The following is a 26,103-nucleotide window of genomic DNA, read 5'->3' as shown; positions in this document are numbered from 1 at the left end:
ATAAAGTTCACTATCACTATTATTATTCTGGGTAGTGGGAAAACAATAAGGCAAGGAGAGAACCAACAGATTTTGATGTTGGTGAAAGATGATGTGATGCTTGAGGCAGGGAAGGCAGCACAAGATAAAGGGAGGACTGGGGCAGGTTGTGAAGGGTCCCAAATACCAAAGTACAGAGCATGAGGTAAAAGGGAAGTCCTTAGAAGGTGTTAGCAAGAAGTGGCAGGGCAGGTATTGAAACTGCAGAGCTGCATCTCATTAACACACATCATTGGTTCTTGGAAAGTAATGTTTCCTCATGATTTCCACACTCTAGTTTCTGCCCCACACTCAGTCAATTCACAGACAGAATCTAATCTTTTTACAAATCTTACTGTCTTCATCATGTAATAATGCCATGCCTGTCCCCCTAGAAGCTAAAGATCCCTGAAATTATCCAGATTTTGCCCTCATTCCTCATATAACATGGTGTCAAGACTCCTTCCACCCTTATCTCTCTCTCAGGAGAAGTGCCAACTTGCCTCCACCCTTATTAGGATATGGTATTCAGGAAAGCAAGAAAGTGGTTTCCAACAAAGTTTATCTCTATAGAAAGAAAATATGTGATAGGAATTAGAAAATCAGAACTAAGGAAAGGGGAATGGGCAATCATGAGACTCATTAGATTGATGTTGTCTCCAAGTTGGGTCCAGAGTTTCCTGGTGGCCAGGACATTGGGAAAAACACAGTATTTAACATCTCAGCTTATCAGACACGAGAAACAACTTGGATTGGGGTCAGTGTGGGGAAACAGAATTCCAAACACTATATCACAACATATTTTTCTTAATTAAAGGCGTTAAGTAATGAGTCAGGCAATGTAGTTCTTTTTAGTAAACTTTTACTTCCACATAGTTCTTTTCAGTAAACTTTTAGTTTGGGATAATTTTAGATTTACAGAAAGTTGGCAAGCATAGTTCACAGAATTTCCAGACACCCTTTACTCAGTTTCCCTGATTATTAACATCCTGCATTGCCACGGTACAACATAGGTACATTACTCTTAAGTGAACTCTAGATTTTATACGTATTTCACGAGTTTTTCAATTAATGTCCTCTTTCCAATCTGGGGTACTGCATTGCATTTAGTTGTCCTGTCTCTCCAGTCTCCTCTGGTTTGTGATGGTTTCTCAATCTTTTCTTGTTTTTCATGACCTTGACCTTCTTGACAAGTATTGGCCAGGTGTTCTGTAGAATGTCCCCAATCTGGACTTCCTCGATGTTTTTCTCAGATTGGACTGTGAAAGAAACCCTCACAGGTGGAGTGCCCTTCTCATCACACAATATCAGGGGATGCATGATATACACAAATACAATTTTATTGCAAAAACAAAAATAGTTTCTATTCAATTTCTTTTAATTTGAATAAAAATGACTCTTAAAACAACCAAAATTAACTTTTCATTCCATTTATCTTTTTTAAATTTTTTTACATTTTTTATTAAGGTTAATAGATCACAAAGAACATTACATTTTAAAAAAAACACGAGATTCCCATATACCCTACTCCCCACCCCCACCCCATCATTTTTGTAAATTGTATTTTTTTGAAGATATATACATCACACACACACAAAGCCAAACTCAGCATGTAAATGCGTTGCCTTCCCCCCAGCATGGGACATGACTCCCAGGGATGAGCCTCCCTGGCACCGAGGGATTACTACCAAGTACCAGCTGATGATGTAACTAGAAAATGACCTTGAATAAAAGGGTCAAATTGGACCAGCAGAATATCTCAGTCTACATATAATACCAGGAGTTAAAAATGCTTTTTGATCTGAATCAAAGGGGGAAATGGAAAGGACAAATGAGTTTATATGGTTATGAGTCTCCAAAAAGAGCCGGGAGGTTATCAGAGGGGTTGCCCTTATGCACACCTGAGCAGAGTCCCAGAGACAGATAAAGTAGATACAAACCCAGGTATCGGCTCTTCTGAGGGCTGCAGAGACCCACAGGTTCCCTGGTCATGGTAAATGGAGTTCAGTGCCATGTCAGTTGGCCCTACTTTGGAGTTGGTGTTTCCATATGATGGAGCTGGACTCAGATGTGATCTTTGTTCACAAGCCTTTCCTGTTACTTTTATCAGAACTGTAGTTGGTGCTGGGGTTTAATATATACCCAAGGGACCTGAATCTCTGGACTGACCATGTGATAGCCAGGCCCTGAGCCTCAACAGACTTAAGTTCCTACACTCTGGTTTATTGGACCTACCCAACGCAGCTAACATGGAGGTGACAAAGGTCAATCACCACACCAGGGAGCCAAGAGTGCCTACAACTGAAAGCAGGAGGATTGCAACCAGCATCCATGTGGAATCTAAGCCCCCTCTTGATATAGATGTGAAGTGGACACAATCATTCCAACATCCACAGGATGGAGGAATAGAGTATGGATTAGAGTGGACTTACTGATATTCTATTCATGAATTATTGTGATTAATAATCGAAGAAAATGTGGCATTGGTGTGGAGAAAGTGGCCATGGGGGTATGGAATGGGAGGAAGAGATGAGATGTGGGGGCATTTTCGGGGCTTGGAGTTGTCCTGGGTGGTTCTGCAGGGACAGTTACCAGACATTGTATGTCCTCCCATGGCCCACTGGGTGGAATGTGGGAGAGTGAGGGCTATGATGTGGACCATTGACCATGAGGTGCAGCGGTGCTCAGAGATGTGTTCACCAAATGCAATGAATGTCTCATGATGTGTGGGAGGAAGGGCGCCCGGCTTGCCACAGTAGCAAACGGTGCGGCAAGAAGTGATACCGCCTCTGCCCACTGGGCCTAGATAAGGTGACCACGCCTGACTAGGCCTTTGCTGCTAACGGCTGGCCGGCGCTGCCCTCCCCCTTTTTATCTCCCGCCTAGCCCAACATCCGGCCAGCTCTCACTCCCCCTTTCCCCTCCCCTAATCCAAACCTCTCAGCCAGCCCTCTGCCTAGCAACCGCTTACAATCACCTATCAGGAAGCAGTACCCGCCCGCACCTATCAAATCCCTCCACGCAGTCCCTAACCCTATAAAGCTATGTCCCCTTCCGCAATAAACCGGACTTGCGTACCAGACCTGGTCTCCGCGGCATTCTTTCTCCCCTCGCCGTGCGTCCTCCACGCCTAAAAGCCCCTCTGAGGCTGTCTGCCGCAGCCTCAAACGCCTTTGCAGCCAGCTGACCCCTCCAAACCCCCCCGTCAGCGTCGGGGTGCAAGCCGCCCCAGCCGCAATGATGATGGAAGAGATTGTTGTTACGGAGGGAGGAGTGTGGTGAGGGGGGTGGAGGGTATATGGGGACCTCATATTTTTTTAATGTAATATTAAAAAAATAAATAAAGACAAATTAAAAAATAAGAGGTTCCTGTATACCCTCCACCACCCCCACCCCACTCCTCCCATACCAACAACCTCCTCCATCGTTGTGGCTCGCTCATTACACTTGGTGAACACATTTTGGAGCACTGCTGCACCACACAGATAATAGTTTACTCTGTAGATCACACTCTCCCCCAGTACATTCAGTAGATTATGGTAGGATATATAAAGTCCAGCATCTGTCCCTGCAATATCATTTAGGACAACTCCAAGTCCCAAAAATATCCCCACATCACATCTTTTCTTCCCTCTCCCTGCCCTCAGCAACTACTGTGGTCACTTTCTCCACTTCAATGCTACATTTCTTCTATTAATAGTCATAATAGTTTTATAGTAGAATATCAGTAAGGCCACTCTAATCCATATTTTATTCCTCAATTCTGTGGACCCTGGGATGGTGATGTTCCCTCCACCTCTAGATCAAGAGGGGGCTTCAAGCACATCCCAATATTGAATATGATCTATCCAACAGTCAATTAATAATCCTTCAGGATTTTTCTTATTAAACATACTAAACCTCAAAAGCCCCATCAAGTCTTTCTGACTTTGTTTTTTGTTGTGTTTTTCTTTTTGTCTATTTGTTTTTAATAAACACAGAAATTTTTATTTCCCTGTTTAATTTTCACCTTGTTAAATCTTCCATATTGCTCTAGTCAGTCTATACCTTCCTGGGTTGTGTCAACCAGAATTTTAACTTTCTCTTCAACCCTGGTACCCTCCCCAAATTTATCCCCTGGCCTTTCTCCCATTGGTGATAAAATCATTGAACAAGATAGGGCTGAGGACTGAGTTCTGGACTCAAAAAAATATTTATAACTTTGCTTGATACTAAGTAATAGCCAGAGGAAAAGCTAGGAAAGGAATACCCCTTCCACACACCATCCTTTGCACTGGCTGCCAAAAATGGTATAATCCACACTAAGCCATTAGTAATGAGGATTAGAAGCAGAGCTGCATAATTATCCACAGATGCCTGAAATTACATTTCTTAGCATTAGTATTTTGTATGAATTTGGATCTTAGTTTCTAGTTTTGAAGAATTCCATTCTCTCCCACAAGCATTTACTGAATAACCACTTTGGGTCACATTTGCACTCTATTTTTAATGCATTTTTCAACTTGGAATCAGAAGCATCTTAAGTCAACAAAGAAGGAGCAATGACCTTCAGCTCAAATGATTGAACAGGGAAGGTTCAGGGGTAGGCGGTCTGAGTGTAGCCCTTTGCTGTCTTCACTTTCCTGTGAAATCATCAGCAACTCTTCGGCTCACCTGGCCTTATTTTCTATGTCTATGAAGCACAGGGAGGGCATTAACTAGGGGTATCCAAAGTATTTTTCAGCCCAGGCATTCTAAGTTGGAAGGATTTTAGGAAGGAGAGGAAGAGAAAGAAAGAGCATGAGAGCACAGTGCTAATACCATGCTAGGTCCTTGCTGTGTTGCCTTATCTTGTCCTCCTGGATGCCCTATCATTTCGGAACCACCAAACCCCTTGGACAGAGGAAGAGAACAAACTTGGAGATCGACAAGCGTTCTGCAGCATTTCTCACAGCTTGAATGCAGGGGAGCCTAAGAATGATAGTGGGTTCATGAAAATGCTCACAGTTCTCCTTCCACTGCACGACTGTTTCTCCTCATTTTAATGTTATCTCACTTGTTAAATTCCATTTAGAGAAAAATATACCCAGATGTTGTATTGCTGAATGCCTTTTGTGAAGACTAGTTCTATTATGAAGTTCCTGCAATAGATGTCATATATACCCTTCTGAAAATCCATCTACCCTAAATTGCAAAAATGTAAAGATCCTGGGAAAATATGTGCCTTGATTTGCTTGGCTTAAAGACCATGGAGACGCAGAGATGGATATCTTCGTGAAGACCCTAATGGGGAAGACAACCCCCTCGAGGTTGAGCCCAGCGACATCATCAAGAATGTCAAGGCCAAGATTCCAGACAAGGAAGGCATCCTGCCTGACCAGCAGCATCTACATTTTGCCAGCAAACAGGGGGAGGACAGCTGCACTCTCTCAGAATAAAACACCCAGAAAGAGTCTACCGTGCACCTGGTACCGCGTCCCCGGGACGGCATCATCAAGCCTTGCCTCCGCCAGCTCACCCAGAAGTACAGCTGCAACAAGATGATCCACCACAAGGGTTCTGCTCGCCTGCACCCCTATGCCATCAACTGCCACAAGAAGTGCTGCCATGCCAACAACCTGTACCCCAAGATGAAGGTCAAGTAAGGAACCACTCTTCACAGTTCCTTGGCCTCCCATGGGTGGCCTCCTTCCTGAGCCCCATGGCCTTGAGACCTCAATAAAGTTCCCCTTCAGTGGGGAAACAAAACAAAAACAAAAAAAAGACCATGGCCAAGGGCATCAGATGGTTGGCCCAACCAGTAGGTCTTCACTACCAAGAGCTCAAGCCCAGGTTTGGCATTGCAGGCAACAATGGCTTAAGAGTCTAGTTATAAAACATAACCGAGAAAGCAGCGCTGTGCTGTCTGGCACTGATTCACATCATGCGTTTTCCAGCATCACTGGCCCAAGTGCTGAATTAGTTCCCAGGCATGTGTATTAGTCAGCCAAAAGGGTGCTGATAGAAAATACCAGAAATTGGTTTGTTTTTATAAAGGGTATTTATTTGGGGTAGGAGTTTACAGATACCAAGCCATAAAGCATAAGTTACTTCCCTCACCAAAGTCTATTTCCACATGTTGGAGCAAGTTGGCTGCCAACGTCTGTGAATATTCAGGCTTCCTGGGTTCCTCCCTTCCTGGGACTTGCTTCTCTTTCCTCTGTGAGCTTACTTCCCGGGGCTATAGCTTAAGGCTTCAGCATCAAACTCCAACATTAAGAACCCTCAACTCTGTCCTTTATCATGCCTTTTATCTGTGAGTCCCCACCCTACTGGCACAAGAGGTTTACATAATTACTTAATCAAGTAAACCTATAAATCCAATATAATCTAATATGCCCAGAGGAGAAGATCAGTTTACAAACATAATCCAATATTTCTTTCTGGAATTCATCAATAATATCAAACTGCTACACTCCACCCTCTGAATTCCAAAAAGACATTACAATATTCAAAAAACCTTAAATCTGTTACAATGCAAGTACTAACTCATATCACAATCAATTTAAAGAAATATAGTTTGTCCTGGGGCAAAGTCCTGTCTGCTATAGACCTCTGAAACTTACAAAACAATTCATCTATTTCCAATACACAATTGGACAGGCAAAGATAAACATTTTTATTACAATAAGGAGAAATTGGGAGGGAAACATGAGTCATGGGTCCTCTACATTTCAGTAAACTTGCAGGGCATCCTCCATTTGATTTTAGTCTGAGGGTCATTCTTAAGATGATGGTTTCCTCTCCTTGGGGCCATATGGGGACCCATCTTTTCCACCAGCTTGCCCAACAGCCATTTTCTTGGTTCCACTCTCATCAAGCATCTGGGTGTCTACCAAGCTCCAGACCTCTCCCTTCATGGGTTTTAGGGTGATTCTCACACCTTACCCAATCTTTGGGTTAAGTTTTAACCCCGCTAGCACAGTGATGTGAAGACAACATTCCCCCTAACTTTTGGCATACAGGCTCAACCCTCTCAGAGCAACAAGTTGACCACCTGCCTTCCCTAACCTTTGGGGGATAGGTCCACCCCTTTCAGACCTGTGGGGTGCTGACCTTAACTGCCCTAATCCTCGGGGAATGTGCCTCACCCTCTCTGTACCCTGGGGTAGCAAAACTCTCCCAGAACATCAGACAGGAACATCCACCCTCTTCAACCATTGGTGCAAACTCACCCTCTCTGTACACATGGGTGGGCTTCCTCTCTTGGCCCAAGGCAATGTCTTAATTCCAGATCTCAGCTTCCATGATTTTCCTTTTAAAGCTGTTTCTCCTTCAAGCTCTCCTTTCCATGTCCTTTTTATTCCAGGCTGACAGTGGTTTTGTTCATACGGCTCTCTCAAAAACCTTGTTGGTGTAGTATGCAGGAAGCAGGGGTCCAAGCCATCAGACAGTAAGACTTTCCACAAGTTTTTCCCAGATACTGCATCTTCAATCTGGATTTACCAGTTTCAAGTTTAGTTAAGTCCTCCAATGGGGCACTTTCATCTGGGATCTTGATTTCCAGAAGCTTGGAATTTCCAGAACCAGTTTCTGTTTCCTTTATGCCCGACAGTTCAGTCCTCAGCATATCTCTCTCCTCTAGCTTTTTGCTATGCGATGTAAGCAGAAGCCAAGCCTCATTCTCTGGGTTTGCTTTGGAAATTTCTTCAGCTAAATGCCCAGGCTCACCATTTTCAAATTCTGCCTTCCCTAAAACACCAGCAGTTAATCTTGGCAAGTTCTCTGCAACTATAAAACATGGATCACCTTTCCTCCAGATTTCAATGACAGTTTTATCATTTACTTCTAAGACATCATTAAAAGTCTCTTTAGCATCCATATTGTTATCAACAGTCTCTTCAAAGCAATCTAGGCCTTTCCATCAAGCATCTCACAATTCCTTCAAAAAACACCCCTTACCTATTTATAAAACCATTCCAGCATTTTGGTAATTACAAAAGCACTTCCCCACTCCTCAGTAACAAATCTGGTATTAGTCAGCCAAAGGGGTGCTGATGCAAAATACCAGAAATCAGTTGGTTTTTGTAAAGGGTATTTATTTGGGATAGGAGCTTACAGATACCAGGTCATAAACATAAGTAACTTCCCTCACCAAAGTCTGTTCCTTGTGTTGGAGTAAGATGGCTGCCGACATCAGCGAGGCTTGGGCTTCCTGGGTTCCTCCCTTCCTGGGGCTTGCTTCTCTTTCCTCTGTGAGTTTACTTCCCAGGCTCCAGCTTAAGGCTTCAGCATCAAACTCTAACATCAAAACTCCAACATTAAGAAGCCTCAACTCTGTCCTTTGTCATGTCCTTTATCTGTGAGTCCCCACCCACCAAAGGGTAGGGACTCAAAACCCTACTGGTACAAGAGGTTTACATAATTACTTAATCAAGTAAACCTATAAATCCAATATAATCTAATATGCCCAGAGGAGAAGATCAGTTTACAAACATAATCCAGTATTTCTTTTTTGGAATTCATCAATAATATCAAACCACCTCCTTCCCAAGCCCCAGTGGCCTTGATACCACAATAAAGTTCCCCTTCAGTGGGGAAAGAAAACAAAAACAAAAAAAGACCATGGCCAAGGGCATCAGAGGGTTGGCCCCATTGGTAGGTCTTCACTAGCCAAGAGCCCAAGCCCGGATTCGGCATTGCAGACAACAATGGCATGTTGTCTAGTTATTAAACATGACAGAGAAAGCAGCGCTGCACTGTTGGCACTGATTCACATCCTGCGTTTCCCAGCGTCACCAGCCCGGGTGCTGAATTACTTCCTAGACATGTTCGAAAACCCGGTGGGTTAAAGTGTGCAAAGACCAGGGAGGAAATAGGCAGAGGGACTGTGGGGAGGCAGATACTATCACCTGGGTGAATTTTTTCCCCAAAGCTTCTGGCAAGCATAACTTTCTCGAAGGATGAAATTGGGTACACAGAAGAAGAAGAATAGCTGCACTGCATTGAGAGGCTTCAGTGTGCTGGCCCTCGGCTCAGGAATTTGGAAGTTGCCACAAAAAACACTGTGAAAACGCTAAGAAGACAGCACTATTATCCTTGGTCTAAAGACATGGAAACATTTAGTGGAGAGACCTAATTTTTTGCCCAAATTCACAGTTAATAAATGGTGGTAAAATTATGTCTGCCTGATACCTAAACCTGTGAAATTTCCACTGGCTGTTGTGAGTGCAGTGTTACCCAAATAACATGCCCAGAAAGCACACCCACACCCACAAAATAATTATTTAAATGTCTATGATATGATAAAAATGTAATAACACCATCAAAATTACTTTTGAAAAACAAGGATGAGAGTTTACCACCAATGTGTCTTCCCCCCCAAAAAAAAATATAAAATATATATTTAATTGAGAAGGCTATAGCAATAAGATCTGAGAGGCAAAACAGTAGGGTGAACGAAATTGGAAAACACGCAGACAAATCTAAGCAAACACTGATTGTATTCAACAGCAATAATAATGCTTAATCTATCTGATTTAAAACACAGAACTAAATTTCTGGCAAAGTGCAGTAGGTTCTCCCCATCTGAGGATGCCACATTCCTGAATATCCTCAGTTGAAAGACTCAAGATTTTATGGGGAAAACAACAGTTAGGGGGCACGAAAGTCAAACAGGACCTATGAAAAACTGTCCACATATTTTGGTGTTTACTAAAGTAAAACGCAATGTATTTTATAGATGAAAAACAATACATCAAGTTAAAAAAATAGTAAGGAATTTGTTTTCCGTTAGTGATAATTGGTACTTTGCTATTAATTTTCATAGAATGAAAGCCCCGTAAGAGAAGTGGGGACCTCATCGCATGCACACTCAGACCCCAGTTCCTAGAAGAGAACCTCACAAAGGTGGTGCTCAAAACAAAACTGTGAATTGATATGCAGACCGAAGGTTTCCTCTGTGGAAGTTCATCCTGATCTGACATCTTGGCGCTGTGGTTGGCATACTAACTCAAATAAATGAATATTACCATTTAAACTGATTTGCCTGGCAAGAAAAGCCATTCAGGTGCCAAGGCAAGAGCTGACTCACATAACCCTGCTACTGAAAAATAGAAGAGTCTTCTTCTTGTGTTTTCTGTCCCATGTGTATTGAAGAGAGCAGAGTTTCTTTCTCTTGTTTCTCCCTGTTAATACCTGTTGACTTCCTGGCAATCAGAATTTTGCCCATGTGCAAAAAAGAAAGGCCAAGGAGCCTGCCTGGTTGACGGTTTTGCATATGAATCTGTTGAAATGTGCTGCCTGATGCGTCCATCAAACGTGCCATGGACACTGGGTAGAGGTTGTGTGCCTTCAACATGGCTAGTCAGAGCATGCGTGGGCCTGAGATTCAGCCCCAAATGTACCCTTACTTGGTCTCATTTCCAGGAAGAGAAGCCATGTCCACAGGCCTTCCAGGATCTCCTAGTATGGTGGTGATGCCCCACAAACACCTTCTAGCTCAGCGCCTGCTCCCAGTTCCCTCCCACTTCCAGATCTGAGCCCAGACCCTCGTGGCCATCCTGACCACATGCAGTCTTCTTCCATCTTATTATTCCCAGCAGGCAGTTGCCTCCTAAAGCAGGGATCCTATCTGCCTTCTGTATAACCCAATGTATACCCTGAAAGCTATCAGAAATGCCATTAATTATAATAATAGTGACACTGTGTACTTTCATGGCCGCTTTCATCAGAAGATCTCAGAGTACTTAAAAAATATTACCTCATTAATCCTCACAACACCCTCGTGAGGCATCTGGCAGGTAAACCTATTCCAGTTTACCCAGAAAGGGAACTGAGACTAAAAGATGATATTTAGAGACAGACCAGGATCAAACAAATTCCTGGAAGCTTTGGCCAAGCCTTCCATTCAGCGCCTAAGCCAGCAGGAACATAAACGCATTCTGTGCATGAATCACAAGCTTGTATTCTATTAAAAATGATCTGGATCTCCGGGGTTAGAAATGGATATTCTAACTCTGATACCAAATAGGTGACATCTTCAAAAAGTCAGCTTCTTGTTTTTCACCAACTATTTTTGGAGCCACCTACTCAATGCCAGCTTTCCCTGGCAATATGAATGTTTGTGAATCCTTCTTCTCAAATTTATCTGAAGGTTAATGAAGCTTCCAGAAGGTAGGAAAGAGTATAATCTTATATGAATCCCAAACCCCTTTCAACATCAGAAACACAAAGCAAGCCGTGAAGAAAAAATATTAATTATGTCTTTTAGTGAGGAATGGGGACTCTCATTCCCCTGAGCTGTGGTTTACATTCCTAACTTGGAGATGAACAGGATCTGGGAGGTATCTAGTTGAACCTTCTCTCATGTGTAGATGGAAAAACAGAGTCTCAGTGAGGCAGGGGAATTTGCCTGAATCATACCATGAGAGGGCCGACGCAATGGCAGTGGCCTTTGTGGCACTTTTTAAAAGCATCTTACATCTCGTAATGTGGTTGAGAGCATTAGAGAAAGTTCCAGAAAACACCAATTCTTTCCATTTTTCTTCCAAAGAGAGCTGCTGGGTATTGAATGGGGGAGGGGTCAGAGTGGATGAGGTTGGAGGGAGGGGCCGAGGAGGGCAAGGGGAAGGGGGCTCCGTGTGAGGTCAAGCCTGTGTCCACAGCCCCAGACAGACCTGGCCGAGCAAGGCTCTCTGAGTGAGACAAACCCATAAGCCCCTAATGTGCGCATGCTATATAATAGATACCTGTCTGCTACAATTAATTCTATTTTTCCTAAATTTAACATTGCCCAAAGGGGAAAATCGTTTTGCTGGGTAAAACCCCTCCTGCCACACAGTGTCTCCGAGCCGGCCAGATTTAATTGCTGCGATAAAAACCACAAGAAAGACCAGGTTCCCTCTCAATCTATAACCACATCTACTGAAGAATAGCTTTAATCACCTTTGAAAGGGTGACCACAAGATAATTAAAGGGAATGGTGCTCATCGGTAATTATCCAGAAATATCAAATCTCTCTTTATCACTGGGTCCAACTTAAAATGTCTTGGCATGGCTTCACGCTCCCACCCCCCACTCTATTGTAAGCTAAGCTCTTGGATTTCCCATTATGTAGTGGTGGAGAAAATAGAGCTGTTCCAAAGCTCATGTCCACCAACGGGCTGACAGGTAGACGGGGTCGATCGTTGGTTTGGAAGAGCGCAGGGTTTGGGGCAGACCGCACAGAGAATGGAATCTTCCTTATCCCACAATCTGCATGTGTGATTGGGGGAAGGTGACCTACTATCTCTGACCCCCTTCCAAAAAACAAGGGCCACGGGAGTTATTCCACCAGCTCGTTCCAGCCACACACTCCAGCAACCCGCATCCCTTTCCTTCTGCAAAATGCCCACCCCTTTCCAGAAACCAAACAGAAATGAACAAAGGCCTGAAGCTAATGGAGCCGAGTGTTTGTGTGTCCACAGAGAGGTGGAGGTGCTGGGAGAGGGAGCTGCAGGGGTACGATGGCTCTGACAGCTGGTTGGTGTTCCCCGGCTTGATTTATCTTCTTGTTTTATTGATGCTCTTCCACATTGCCCGGAGCGGGACTCTGAGGGGCAGGAATGAGAACCAGTGGAGTGACATTCTTGGCAGCTGTGTACCCAGGGCAGCGAGGCTTTGTTCCAGGCCCAAATCCCCAGGCCTCTTGCTGCCTGGCCTCCCCACTTTGGGGGGTGGGTTCCCAGGAAAGAGAGGCCTCTCTGCCCTGTCCCTCCCTGCTCCCCAGCTACCAGCCCCACAGATTCAGAGTGGCTTGACCAACTCCTAGGACGAGCAAGCAGCAACCCCAGACCCTGAGCCCCTGGTGGGGGGAAGACAACCGGCTGTCCTCTCTCTAGGAAGAAGGGGTGAGTCTGGTGGAACTACTAATTTGTTCCTTCATTTCTCCAAACACTGTAACCTGCCTGTCAACGCTATCCCTCCCCCACCATCATCATTTAGGGACCCGGTTGGTTAAACTTAGCCCAAACCACAATTCCAGGCCTCTGAGAGTGAAAGTCCTTGAAATATGATCTCTTCTTGTTCCTGCAGCTCTCAGGCTTCCCTTCACTTTGAGCTCCTACACGCAAATGCAGTAACTTGGCTCTGCAGGCAGACCAGTTCCAGCGCCTAGGCCTGAGGTCCACCTGTTCCCTATTACTCAAAATCCATTCATGTCTCCAGTGGCTGAAGAATGCCTCCCCTAAAAGATGCCCAAGCCCTAATCTCTGGAATCTGTGACTCTTACCCTTTATGACAAAAAAGACTTTGCAGGTGTGATTAAGTCAAAGATCTTCAGATGGAAGATTTTCCTAGATTATCAGGTGGGTCCAATGTAATCACAAGTCCTTATATGAGAAATGCAAGAGGAATCTGAGTCAGGCTGTAGGAGTCAATGGAAGCAAAAGGTCAGAGTGAAACAATGCTAGGGCCACGAGTCAAGGGATACAGGCAGCCTCTGGAAGCCAGAAAAGGCAAAGGTTGTTCTGCCTTGAAGCCTCAAGAAGGAACTCAGCCTTGCCAAGACCTTGATTTTAAATTTCTGACCTCCAGAACTACAAGAGAATAAATTTGCCTTGTTTTAAGTCCTTAAGTGTACAACAATTTGTTACAGAACCAGTAGGAATCCAGTACATCTCCAAAATGTGGCAAGCCATACTATAATGTCCATCATGGAGTACTTGGCCTTCTACAATTACCCCAATCACCCACCCCAGCCCCCACAATTTTTTCCCTAATGGCATAAGTAGTAGATAATGTACTATCTAACTAACAGCATTCACTCAAATAATACCTTATTTTCCCTACATAACCAGATGTCAAACCTACACTCAATATGACAAGAAGGGTTCTGTAACTCTAGATAGCATATTTACTCAGTCCTAGAAGAAGGGGACTGGCAGAGTGCCAGGTGGGTCTGTCCCTTTTATCAGGAAAGCAAACATTTTCCCAGAAGCACCTAGAGCAGTCTTTCCTTTTGGTTTCATTGTCCCACGCCACCCCTTATCTTCAAGGGAGACTGGAAATTAATAGAACAGGATTATCATGGTTTCCTTAAGCCAAATGTGATCCATTGCCTGGGTCTTGACACCCTGGTGTTGCAAACAATATCAGGTTCAATTAGCAAAACAAAAAAGAACAATATGTTGTTGTATGAGCCAGTCTATCAGATGCGTGGGACCCCGGTGATAACCGCTCCCTCTCGGTACACACCAGCCCGACTTCCACAGCCCTGTTCCTGAGGGAGCGAGAAGTGAGATGAGGACAAGGCAGAGAGAGAGGGAGAGGAGTTATTTAAGCCAAGGATAGGGGACAAAAAAGATACAGGGTAATGAAAGGAAGGATGCCTTTGGGGGCCTGGTGATTCATGTGGCAAAGTGCGGAATGACCTGGGGCGTCGGGAGAGGAGGTGGGGAGGGGACAGAGCCTGGGGGGGATGTCCACTTGCATTCACACCCACCCCAAAGAACTGTCCTTCTGCTGAGTTCTAAATCCTAGTATGCATTAAAACAGTCCGTCTCTGGGGGAGATAGGAATTACTAAACTCTTTCATTGGCACAATTTATGAGGTATTGCAACATAGAGATTCATATTAAATTTTACCACAAACTTGAGAGAGAAGATATCCACGACCTGGAGAGAAATGAGCCCCAGGAGGAAAACAAGCTACTGCTGATATTGGAAGAAGTTGGGACCAAGGAGCCAGAAGAAGAAGAGGAAGGCTGAACGCTTGCAGATGTCAGCAGCCATCTTGCTCCAACAGGTGGCAAAAGACTTGGGTGAGGGAAGTAATTTACACTTCATGAACTGGTAACTGTAAGCTTCTACTCCAAATAAATACCCTTTATAAAAGCCACAGAGTTGCGGTATTTTGCATCAGCACCCCTTTGGCTGACCAATACAACAACTTATCTGGGTGTAGAATTCTTCATTCAGACCTCATATACTTCAGAACTCAATAATCACTGTTCCCTGTCCTGGGAATTTCTCAAGCCTGATATTCCTCCCATATAGGAGACTAGTGTTTTCTGCTCAGATATCTGAAGAATTTCTCTTGCATTTGATGTTCGATAAATTCAAAAGTATGTATCTTGGTATCAAATATTCTTATCTGTTATTCATGAAACATATGAATTAATTTTTTACACTTGCCCTAATTGTTGGTTTTGTACTTTAAGGCCACAGATTAATCTTATAATGCATTATCTGAGTCTACCCCCAAACCTATCTCCTTGCCTCTGATTGATTTAGTCTCTTTACCTGTCTCCTCTGCATCCATTTAGACTATCTCAAGCATTTCCTTAATGTCAGTAATTCAGTATTTCAACCATATGTTTCTGACCTTTGTTGTTTCTAATTTACTTATTGATTCTGGTATCCTGTTTTTTCTTCCCTCAAATTGTTTTCCTAGCCCTCGAATGTCACTTTTCTTCTCACTATTTTATTAACTCATCTATAAATTTCCATTTTACTAAACTTCTGATCATATTACACTCTTTTACGGCACAAAGCAGTTGCCAGGGATTTTCTTCTATTCCTGGGGTTATATCTTCTTCAGGACCAGGTTCTTCATCTATACTTTATACATAATGCTCTTTAATTTTTTCTGTATTTAGCTTTTGATGTCATCTATGTTCATAGATGTTTCATCTAATTCACCCTAAGGAAGGGTGTTACAGTCCAGAGCTCCTATTTTCTTGTATACGGAATGGGTAAAATCTCTCTAGCATTTATCCCATCTTGCCTGAGAATGCTTGTCTTTCCCCCGTCTATAATTTATTCTGTCCTTTTGTTGTTGTTGTTGTTATCCAAGGTTGAATGAGGGGTATGCAAGGTCAGCCAGGGTTGTGGCTGAGATAAGATCTCAGTAATCTAGATAATCAACCCAGAATCTGAGGTTTCTTTCCTTGGCCCCCTCTTCTCCAGGTGAATAGCATGAGATTGTGTCCCTTTCATTGCTTTGTTGCAATTCTTCATTTTTGGTTTGTTTTATTCATACATATTCATTTTATTATGTATTGCAGAAGGAAGATTTTGCAGTTCATTTTTAACCCAAAAAGTTTATTCAGAAGTGTCCTCCCTTTTTAATCCCAGACTTCAGGATACTGGATTCCACACCTAGGAATATACCTAAGAGAAATGAAATTACATCAGCAAAAAAGCTTGTCCACAAATGTTCATAGCAGCTTTGTTCATAAAAGCCGGAAAGTACAAACAACTCAAATACCCATCAACTGATGAGTGAATAAACAGAACGTGGTATATCCATGCAATGGGAAATTATTTGGACATATAAAGGAATGAAGTTATGACACATGCTACAGTATGCATGAACCTTGAAAACATTATGCTAAAAGAAAGAAGCCGGTCACAAAAGATCACATACACATACTCTCTCTTTCATATGAAAAGTCCAGAACAGGGAAATCTATGAAAACAGAAAGCAGCTTAGGGGTTGCTTGGGGCTCGAAGGTGAGGAATGGAATGAGGGCACCCCTCATAGTTAAGGGTGGGGAGTTCCTTTTGAGGTGATAAAAATGGTCTAAAATTTATTGTGGTGGTGGTTGCACATATCTGTGAATATACTAAAAAATGAATTGCACACTTTAAAGTGGTAAATTTATGGTATGTGAATTATATCATCAAAAAACTCTTTAAAAGAAACTTAAGAAAATTAAATAAACATGTTCAGGAAATTATTCACTTTATGTCAATGTGCGTATACAGCAAGCATGAAGGGATGTGAAGTGAAGCTCAAATAGCATGTTTAGAGTCCACAGCAAATCCCATTGCAATGAATACCATCAAGGCACAGCACTCCAGCTGACAATTAGATTCCTAGCTGGACCAGATAGATAAGTTATTTAGAACATGATTTATGCAATAACATGAGCAATAACAATAATGAGAATTGACAATCACACTCACATGTCACTCCATACTTACCAAAGTGCCCTCATATTAATTATCCCATTTGATCCTTGAAACAACTAGGGGAGGTCTGTCTTTTCAGTTCAGTTTTACAGATGAGTAAAGTGAAATGTGGCAATGCCAAGTATCTCATCTAAAGTCACATAGTTAGTGGGCAGCAGAGCCGGTGCCAAGCCCACATCTTCCTATCTGTCCCATGAGACAGAAGATACAATTCTAATCAACGTTGCCCACTGCTCATTGGTGGCAGGAGTCCCATGTACATCATGCAGGTTGTTGACTGCACAAGGGTGTCCAACTGAGGTGGCAAGCAAAGAAGGAAATCCAGCTCAGTCTCCTCTGTCAAAGTGTTTAGCCTGGCAGAAGCCATGTGGACTAAAAGGAAGCCCCTTTTCTAATTCACATGGAGTCTAGCATGGGCAATAATGGTGGGGATTGTGTTTTTCTTAGTTCCATCTCCCCAATGACCTGCTCAGTACCTAGCACACCACAGGTAGTCATAATATGTTTGTTTATTGAATGGATATGTCCTCATTTACAAAGCTCATTTTCAGCAACTATTCCCTGCAACCCCCGTAACAAATTCCAAAACAAATTCTGAGATACATGAATGATTTCTGACATCCCCGTCCCTTCTAATGCAGGAATTTGACCAGAATGTTCCATGCAGAGCCCAGGACCACTACAAAGTCAGGAGGAGAGAATGTGCTCACCCTCAGCCCTAGAGTAAGGCAAAGCCTTACATTATTCTTTTCTGCTAGTCCCATATTCAATCCAGCCATAGATGTGGATGGCGTGTTCTATGACCTTTCAGGATTAAATCACCCAAAAATTTTTCTGCCCGAAGATCAGGAAATGCACGTGTGGATGTCCATATATTTACATGTGCATGACTTTTCTAAGTCGCTGCAAATATGCGGGTCCAGCCACTGGGAAATGAGGTCAGGAGGACTCTTGGCATTGGCTGCAGTTGTGAGGAACACAGAACACACAGGAGCAAAAGGTGTGGGACTTCCTGGGATGTGAGTGGGAAGGAGTGATGGAGAGTGGTAAGAAGTGGGCTAAGGGACGGGCAGTGGGGGTCCTTGGAGGAAGGACAACGATGGAAATGGATGATATTCATGGAGTTAGGATTCTGAGATTTAAGGAAGCATGAATCTGCTTCCTTGATCTCAGTTTGAAAATCTGGGGAAATGTCTTTTAAGCCATAGGACTCCTCTACTGGAAAAGTGAAAGCTACCTCATTCATTCACTAACTCATTCACACATTCACTGCCTCCTGCTCCTGGCCCTGTTCTGGGTTCCAGATACTGAAGGTAAAGGCAGGATCCCTGCCTCAAGGAATTTACGGTCTGCTGGGGAAGATGGGCCTGGCCTCAAGCATCTCTAAAACAGTTAGAAGTGATTAGCTCCACTAGTAAGGAAAGGAGGAAGATATCCAACAGAAGTTCAGAAGAGGCAGTCGATGCGGGGTGAAGGAAACCAGCCAGGAAGCTAGCTGTCTTCCCACGGGGCTGTGGGTGAGAAAGCTCTGGTGGGTTCAGGAAGCACAGAAGGGTTCATCTGCTCCATTTTGCCCTGACAGCTGCTGCCCACATCGCAGCATCCTCTTGTTGGCGTATTACATCATCAGCCCAGTCTCTTCTATTGCATTGGGAGGGAGGGAGGGACGAGCAAGCCCCTGCTGTCACGTGGCGCAATGGCCTTGGCAAGTGCAGCAGCTGGCCCCTGCTCCTAGGTGCCAGGCACCGTGCCTAGAGCGTTTCTTGCACTTTCTTCTTGAACATTCATGTCCACTGCAGAAGGAGGTTCTAGCAGGGCCACATTGGCCCAGAAGTCAGGCCGAGTGTTCCAGGCAGGGGCCAGGGTATGTAAAAAGGATCTGAGATGTTGGCCTATTTGGAGAGTTTGAGGAAAAGCAAGGAGGCTGGCATGGCACAGAGGTGCGAGGAGGGGAGAGAGAGGTAGGAGGCAAGTCTGGGGAAAAGCAGGGCTAGGTCACAGTAGAGCAGATTCCATCTCCCCAACAATCTTGGGCAAGAACCTGAGAGAGGTGGGAAGCCACTTGGAGAAATAGGAAGGAGGAGTGCCCTGATCTTATCTATCATTTTAACAGATTGCTATCCATGTAAATTATAGCTCCATGAAACCATTGAACTTAGAAGGATGATGTCGGCTGCTGGGTGGCTAATAGATTGGGGACGTGGAGCAAGGGTGAAGGGTATTGACAGAGACCAGCAACTAGCAAGGCACAGCCTGGGGCCCCAGGGGAGGATGTCTAATGTGCCTAAGCCCCACTCAGCCCCATGGTGGAGGCGGGCAGAAGACAGAGACCCAGCCTCTGCCAGGGCCTCACTGTGGTATAGCACAGAGTTTCCCCTGATAAATGCCTGTGCAATGAGAGAACGAATCACCCCTTGTGTAGTTCCAGGCCTGGTGGGGAAACCACCAGGTAAGTGACTGAAAGACCATGAGTGAGATACTAGGTTCAGAGTTAAATCCCAAGTACCCCAGGTATAAGGGGAAGAGGAGGTCGACTCTATCTGAGGAAATGAGTGGATGTCAGCAAAGGCTGACAATGGCAGTGATATTGAGACAGGCTTTGAAGGGTGCATAGGAGTTTTCTGGGCAGATGAGGGCACAAAGACACACAAAGAAAAAGGCAGTACTAATACCAGCTCAGAGACAAGAAGTGTATAGAACGTTCATGGAATCATGAGAAATTTCTGTACCTGGAAACTAGTAAGTGCTCAGTAAATATTTGGTAAGTGAATGAATGATTGCCATGGGAGTGACTGGATACAAAGCAGTGAAGTCAGGCTGGGGCACTCTTGGACTTTTCCTAGAAGTACCAAGGAGTTTCTAAGCCATTATGGATGTGGATATACATCTTAAGCAAATCCCGAGAAGACAAGCATTGCATTCCTTTCAGCCCTGTATTCACAGTGGAGGGCTAGAACCTGAAATAGAGTAAAAGGCATTCAATAATAACTGCCAAACTTCTATATCCAGCCCCACCCTCTCTCCCTGAGCCCAGGCTCTTATGGTCTCATCCACTTGTCCCCTACAGGTGCAAGGCAAAACGCTGTACCTCCCTCCCCTGCCGTGCTCCTCTCCTGGAGCAGGAGGCAACAGTAGTACCCAAAGTGCCTGTCTCATGTCTGTCTCTTGTCATGCAGTTTGTCTCCTTTTTTCAGCTCCCCCTGCAGACTGGTCCTGCGAGGGGGCTGAGGGCAGAAGGGGTGTGGTCACTTCTCTGCTGGAGCACAGAATTGAGGCACGAGCTCCCCATGCTCCTCCTTCCCCTGTTCCAGTGACTGAGGGTGCCACTGCTTTGGACGGTGCCCCCCTATATTTGGTGGCTCTGCTCTCACCCTGATTGAATAAGTGTCAGGAACAGAAAATAAACCCTTGCTGCATTGAGATTTGGGGGCTTATTTGTTACCACACCATAACTGTCTCATGCTGACAAATACATCCTCTCTCTCTATTCCTACTTAAACATATTGCTCAGTTACTTAGGCCAAAAGTCTATGATGCTTCTCTACCTCTCACACCCTGGCACACATATCTAATCCATTGTTAAGGCCTGTCAGATCTACCCCTGAAATATTCTCTGAACTCACCACTCATCACCAGCTCCACTTTATCCTCCCTGTTCAGACCACTGTCAACTCTCACCTGGATGTCTGCAGCAGCTCTCTAATTGACTCCGGGCTTCCCTTCTTGTCTACTTGCCACAGGAGCCAGGAGAACCTTTTAAAGGAATTGCCGTTTCTATCATTCCTTGCTTAAAGTGACCCCTTACCTTGAAAATAAACCCAAACCCAATATTATGATCTATGAGGTCCTGTATGACTTGGCCCCACATTATTTCTCTGATTCCGTGGGTTACAACTCCTGGTGCCCTCCTCCCCTCCCCTCCTTGGCGTCGCCCCCACCTCCGGCCTCTGCATGCTCTGCTCTCTGCAGAGCCCCCTCTCCCCAGGTCCCCCATGCTCAGCCACATCTCCTCGTCTCTTCTCAGATAATCCCTCGTGTCCTCAAGGAACCCTTCCCCCAGCCCCCTTGTAAACGGCCAGTCCTCTCCCAGTGCCTGTGTATCCTACATGCCGTCTTCTTAGCTTCACAACGCTTATCTCCAGCTGGAACTCTGTTTTCCATGTTTATTTCGATTTCTCTGCATCAGAACGTTGTGCCCTGGGGGCCTGGACACTGCATTCCAGGCCTGGGCAAGCCCCTGCAGCAGGTCCTTTCTCAAATGCACTAGCGAATGGTGGAATAAGTAAACAGACCAGTTAGCACAACCTCAACTCTTGATGGGACACCAGGAAGTGACAGCGAACAGTACCGAAGGCAGTGACGTCTTGGGCCCGCCGCCGTGGTGCGATGATTCTCTTCTCCAACCCAAACAGACGAAAGTGGGAGACGCAAAGGAAAGGAGTGAAGGAGTGAGAACACAGGCACTGCTCCCTCTTCCGCTCGGGCTGCCTCTCGCTCCTGACAATAATGAATTAGAGATCAGAACATCCAAAACAGTCATTAGCTGCCACTCCCCAGGCCCCTCCCAGAGCAGGCCGGCTGCCAGGAGCCGGCCCAGACAGTCCAGTTAGGAGACAAAAAGAGGGAACAGAAAGGCCTTTGAGAAGCTGGTTATTAAAAGCTCTAAACGGGGAGGGGGTGCGTGCAGCTTAACTCAAACATTCGCGCCGGAATGTAAAAAACAATTATGACGTCCAATTATTCCATTAAGTGAAATTAACTGTGCTTCTTGTTCTTTGAAAAGACCCCCCAAAAAAGCACAGATCTGAATAATTAGGTCAGTGAAGACTTGTGAAGAAAGGATGTCTAGACTTTTATTTTCATATGAAAGTGGGAGGAGGGGTTTGCATTTGGGCTCCATGCGTGTGTATGCGCGTGTGTGGGTGCGTGTGCATGCGTGTCTGCCGGTTCTAAGCACGCCTTTGAATTCCCGGGGTGGTCAAACCCGTGGCTCTGCCCTGGCAGGTCGGGCCAAGTCCGGATCAGGCAGTGGCGCTCCCCTCTGATGCCTTCTGTCGCCGCAGCTGCTGGAGGATCCCTTTGGCTGCCTGCAAGTCTGTTGTCCCTGGCGACCAGGTAAACCTGGCTGGGAACGCACACACCTTGCCTCCCTGTCCTCCCAGGCTTCCCTTGCTGAGGCGAGATTTGTGGGCGGGGACTTTTGCCCCAACATCCAAATTCCCCAGTGCCCCTTGACAATCATCTGCCGAGGCCGTGTGGTCCGGTGGCAGAGCTGCGGGCTACACACGTGCACGCAGCTATACGCTCACACACACGTGTGGACATGCACTCGCACGCGGCTCAGCCGTGAAGACAAAGGCAGTGCGGACAGGACAAGGAGAAAGACGAGGGCCAGTTCTGCAGCCCTGGGGTGTGAGTCCCCACGATCGCAGCTGCCCACGAGGGTAACGACAGCGCCCGGGGGACCAGGCGGTGGTGGGTGGGAAGCGAGCAAGCGTATTAGGGTCTCCAGCCCAGCGCCTGGTTTCCCTGGTCCACATGGCCTGGCTTCCCCGGCGAACTCCGATTTCTCTTTCAGTGTGTGTTCTGAAGCCTGCAAACAGTACTGACGCCATCTGGCTTTTGTGTCTTTGTTTGTTTCTTAAATCATCTGTGAAGTGGTCCATTTCTCCAAGGATGCTTGGGCCATCGAAACTTCTTATTTGTAATACAAGCCTCTGCAGTTTATTCTAAAAGTTTGTCCCATGATAAATATTAGGTCCAAAAGCATGTAGCAGTAATCAGTGCCCTTCCTGGACATTCCTCTAAAATGACATTTAAAGGAGAGAAAACACATCATTTTTTACTCTTGGAAAGTAAGTGTCTCTTCAGTGTATGGCGCTACTCTGACATCCCAGAACGTTCTTTGCGTTCAAACAGAACTGGGATTAACGTTTGGGTTGTAACACGACAAGCACTGTCAACTTAGATAAACTATTTAACTTCATGAGTCACTCCCCTGGCAAGCACAATGGAAAAAATAATGCTTTCCAAACTAGAAAGGTTATTGGTGGGTTTGAGGAGATGAAGATCAAGTCCAAGAAGGCAAGGAAGGAAGGAGCGTGCTCTGCTCAACACTGCCTCCCCGGGGTCTCGCGATACGCCTGGCAGAGAGCGTGAGCCCCTCGTAAGAAAGACTGCCAGGAGTCCATGTGCAAATGAGTGGGTAAAATCCACCGTACCCAGTGCAGGGCACGCAGGAGGTTCTCGGCACCTGGGAGTTGCTGTTATTTTCACTGCCATCTTGGTGACCTCAATATATTGAGCTGAGGTGGTCACCAAGTCTCTGTCCCTCCTGGAAAAATTAGAGAACACAGAAGGAAGGAATTCAGCCAAGGTCACAAAGCTGGTTAGAGCAGAACACGAGCTTAAACTCTGCCCCCTGAGCCGTAATCCATGACTTCTCACCTCTTTCTTGCTCTGATGAAAGAAATGAAGTCATACTCAATCAAAGCCCCTCACGGCCCCCACCAGCCACACTGCCTCCATGAACAGACCCTTACAAACGTCCATCTCCCAGGCGCTCGCCTGCCCTAGGTGCCACCTCACCCGAAGTCTTGTGTTCATTTCCTAGGGCTGCTGTAACAAACGACCACACACTTGGTGGCTTAAAACAGCCCATACTGTTCTGCTCTGGAGGCCAGAGGTCCATCGCCAGTTTCGCAGTGCCGACCGCAAGCTGTCAGCAGGCCTGCTTTCCTCTGGAGGCGCTAGGGGAGAGCTTGGTCCCTTGTTTTTCCCAGTTTCTGGAGGCTGCCTGCATCCCTTGGCACATGGCTCCTTCCTCAAATCGCTTCACCCTCTTGCTTCTTTCGGCACATCTCCCATCTCCACAGGCAGATGTCCCTCTGCCTCTCTCTTATCAGGACACTTGTGAGAAGCTCATAATCCTGGATCATCTCCCCATCTCAAGAACTTGATTAAATGACATTTACAAAGTCCCTTTTGCCATGGAAGGTATGTCCACAGGTTCCAGGGACTGGATGTGGACATCTTTGGGGGCCGTTCCTCAGCCAACCACAAACCTCCGTGACTGAGAGGTAAGTGGGTGTCCCCAGTAAGTGAGCCCAGAAAGTACAAAGAGTCGTGGACGCAGGTGACCCAGAGGATCCTCAGCCAAGGATCTGCCTCAAACTTGGCCCCTCCCCTCCCTCGCCCCCCAGCCCAGCACTGACTCCCCCATCACAGGACCTCTCTTATGAAACCCCTCCTTTCTGCTCCTAGAACTTCTCTGGGTCAGGTGTCTCTGAGCCCAGGATGCTTCCTGCCCTCCCACCCTCCCAGGAGCCAAGGGTTAAATCCAAATTCGTAGGTAGCCCATTCCAATCGGGATAATCCCACTCACTGCTGAAAATCCTTCTTTCAGTGGCCAAAAACCTGTGTCCCTGAAGCCACAGCGCAACCTCTTCTATTTGAGAGCCTCGGAGAATACATCTATCTCCCTTCCAAAGGTGGGCAAAGAAGCTGAGGAAGAGCCTAAGACAGTGCTTAGAGGACACAAGAATGGAATCTGAGGCTACAGAAGCAGAATGTGCAGCGGCCTCCCAAGTTTGATGAGGCGACAGATGCTAAGACACAGTTTTCTGGGTGATAGGACTAGAAAGAAAGAAATTAATTGGAAGCAGAGACCTGGGAGGTTAACACCTAAAGTGGTGGCTGCAGGCAAATCATCTCACCCATTGCCAGGCGAAGGGATCTCCAAAAGGCTCATGAGGAATGGGTGGTCTTTGGGAGCCCAAAGGTAGGTAAGACTGATAATTTGAGCATGGAAAGTCTGAGCCGTCGAGTGTCAGAACCCACAGACTATCACAGCAGATGGGGAGCACCCTCTGTCTGAAAACAAGAATGCAGCAAGAGACCAGAGGCAGCTGCAGAAATGTGAGGGAGAAACTGTTGAGTGTTCATACAAAAATAGCTATATTCCTTCAGAAACCAACTCAAGCTAGACCAGTACAAGCAAGGATGAAAAGAGGACCTCTAGAAGGCACCCTGCGCATCACAGTCACAGGAGAAATCAGGGCATGGAAGGCTACTAAGCAAATCAGCATTCACTGCCAGAGAGCTCTGTGGTAAGAGCCAGTCTGCTTCTCTTGGTAATATCGTTACGATGATGCTCATTTTGCAGATACGTAAACTCAGGCTCAGGCAGTTTAACCTAAGGAAAATTTCATGAGACCAAAGAGCCTGTGTTCTCTTCACTCCACTACCACCTGCCACTGGGAAACAAGTAGTATTCAACTGTGACTCGGCAGAAATCTCCTGATATTAGGGGTAAATCCCAAAATACAGGTGAGGCAGACATCCAACTATCAGAACAGGAGGCATGAGGCAAAACCTGGCCCAGGAGGCTCCCGCAGGGCAGGCGTTGGCCCTGCATTGCTGGATCCTGGAGGCAGAGAAGACGCTGAGGTGGACAGGGCTGCTTTGGAGCAATGGCTATTCCACTAGCAGCGAAGGCGTTTCGGTAGTTTATCGGGCCCCTGTAGCCTGGACAAGCCCACCACCCTCCAGAAAGGCTGGGGAGGAGGCTCTGAAACCCAGAAGTCCATGTGGCATCAGATCCCGAGGTTCCAAAGGGCAGCAAGGCGCCTGCAGCCAGCAGAGGCTCCCAGGCTCCGCGGATGAAATGCGACTCCTGCTCCCTTCCGGGCCAGGCTCCGTCCAGGGCAAAGAGCCGCGACCTGCAGGCACTGGTCAGGAGATGTCGAGGAGCCCCAAAGCCAACGCGGCCATCAGATAGTCAGATAATCCTCAGCACGCGGCTCCGGGATGGGTGGGCTGCATTTCCCGCGAAAGCAGCACGTGCACACTCGTTCACACGCACTCACGTCCATTCATAGCCATACATGCAGCCCACTCCCTCTCACATACACCCACACACACACTCATCCTTGCACATTCACTCCACTCCCACACATATGCACACCACATTCACTCACACTCTCATACGCTTACACAGCACATTCATACGCCACACACTTGCACTTACACACACACACTCATACACATACACCATGAACCCCCACTTGCTCACACTCATTCACACACACATACACTCATATACTGTCTTTGTTTCTATTGCTGCTGTAACAAATAACCAAACACTCGGTAGATTAAAGTAAAGCAAATTTA

At 45.8% G+C, this 26,103-nt stretch overlaps 1 pseudogene; it reads left to right on the top strand.

The window, feature by feature from the left end:
* Window positions 1-5,259: 5,259 nt before the first annotated feature.
* On the top strand, window positions 5,260-5,642 carry LOC101443764 (ubiquitin-ribosomal protein eL40 fusion protein-like; annotated as a pseudogene).
* Window positions 5,643-26,103: the final 20,461 nt, after the last annotated feature.

The sequence above is a fragment of the Dasypus novemcinctus genome, chromosome 3 (assembly GCF_030445035.2).
Source record: "Dasypus novemcinctus isolate mDasNov1 chromosome 3, mDasNov1.1.hap2, whole genome shotgun sequence".
Taxonomy (NCBI): domain Eukaryota; kingdom Metazoa; phylum Chordata; class Mammalia; order Cingulata; family Dasypodidae; genus Dasypus; species Dasypus novemcinctus.
The sequence above is the reverse complement of the archived record's forward strand: the minus strand, read 5'-3'. Positions and strand labels throughout refer to the sequence as shown.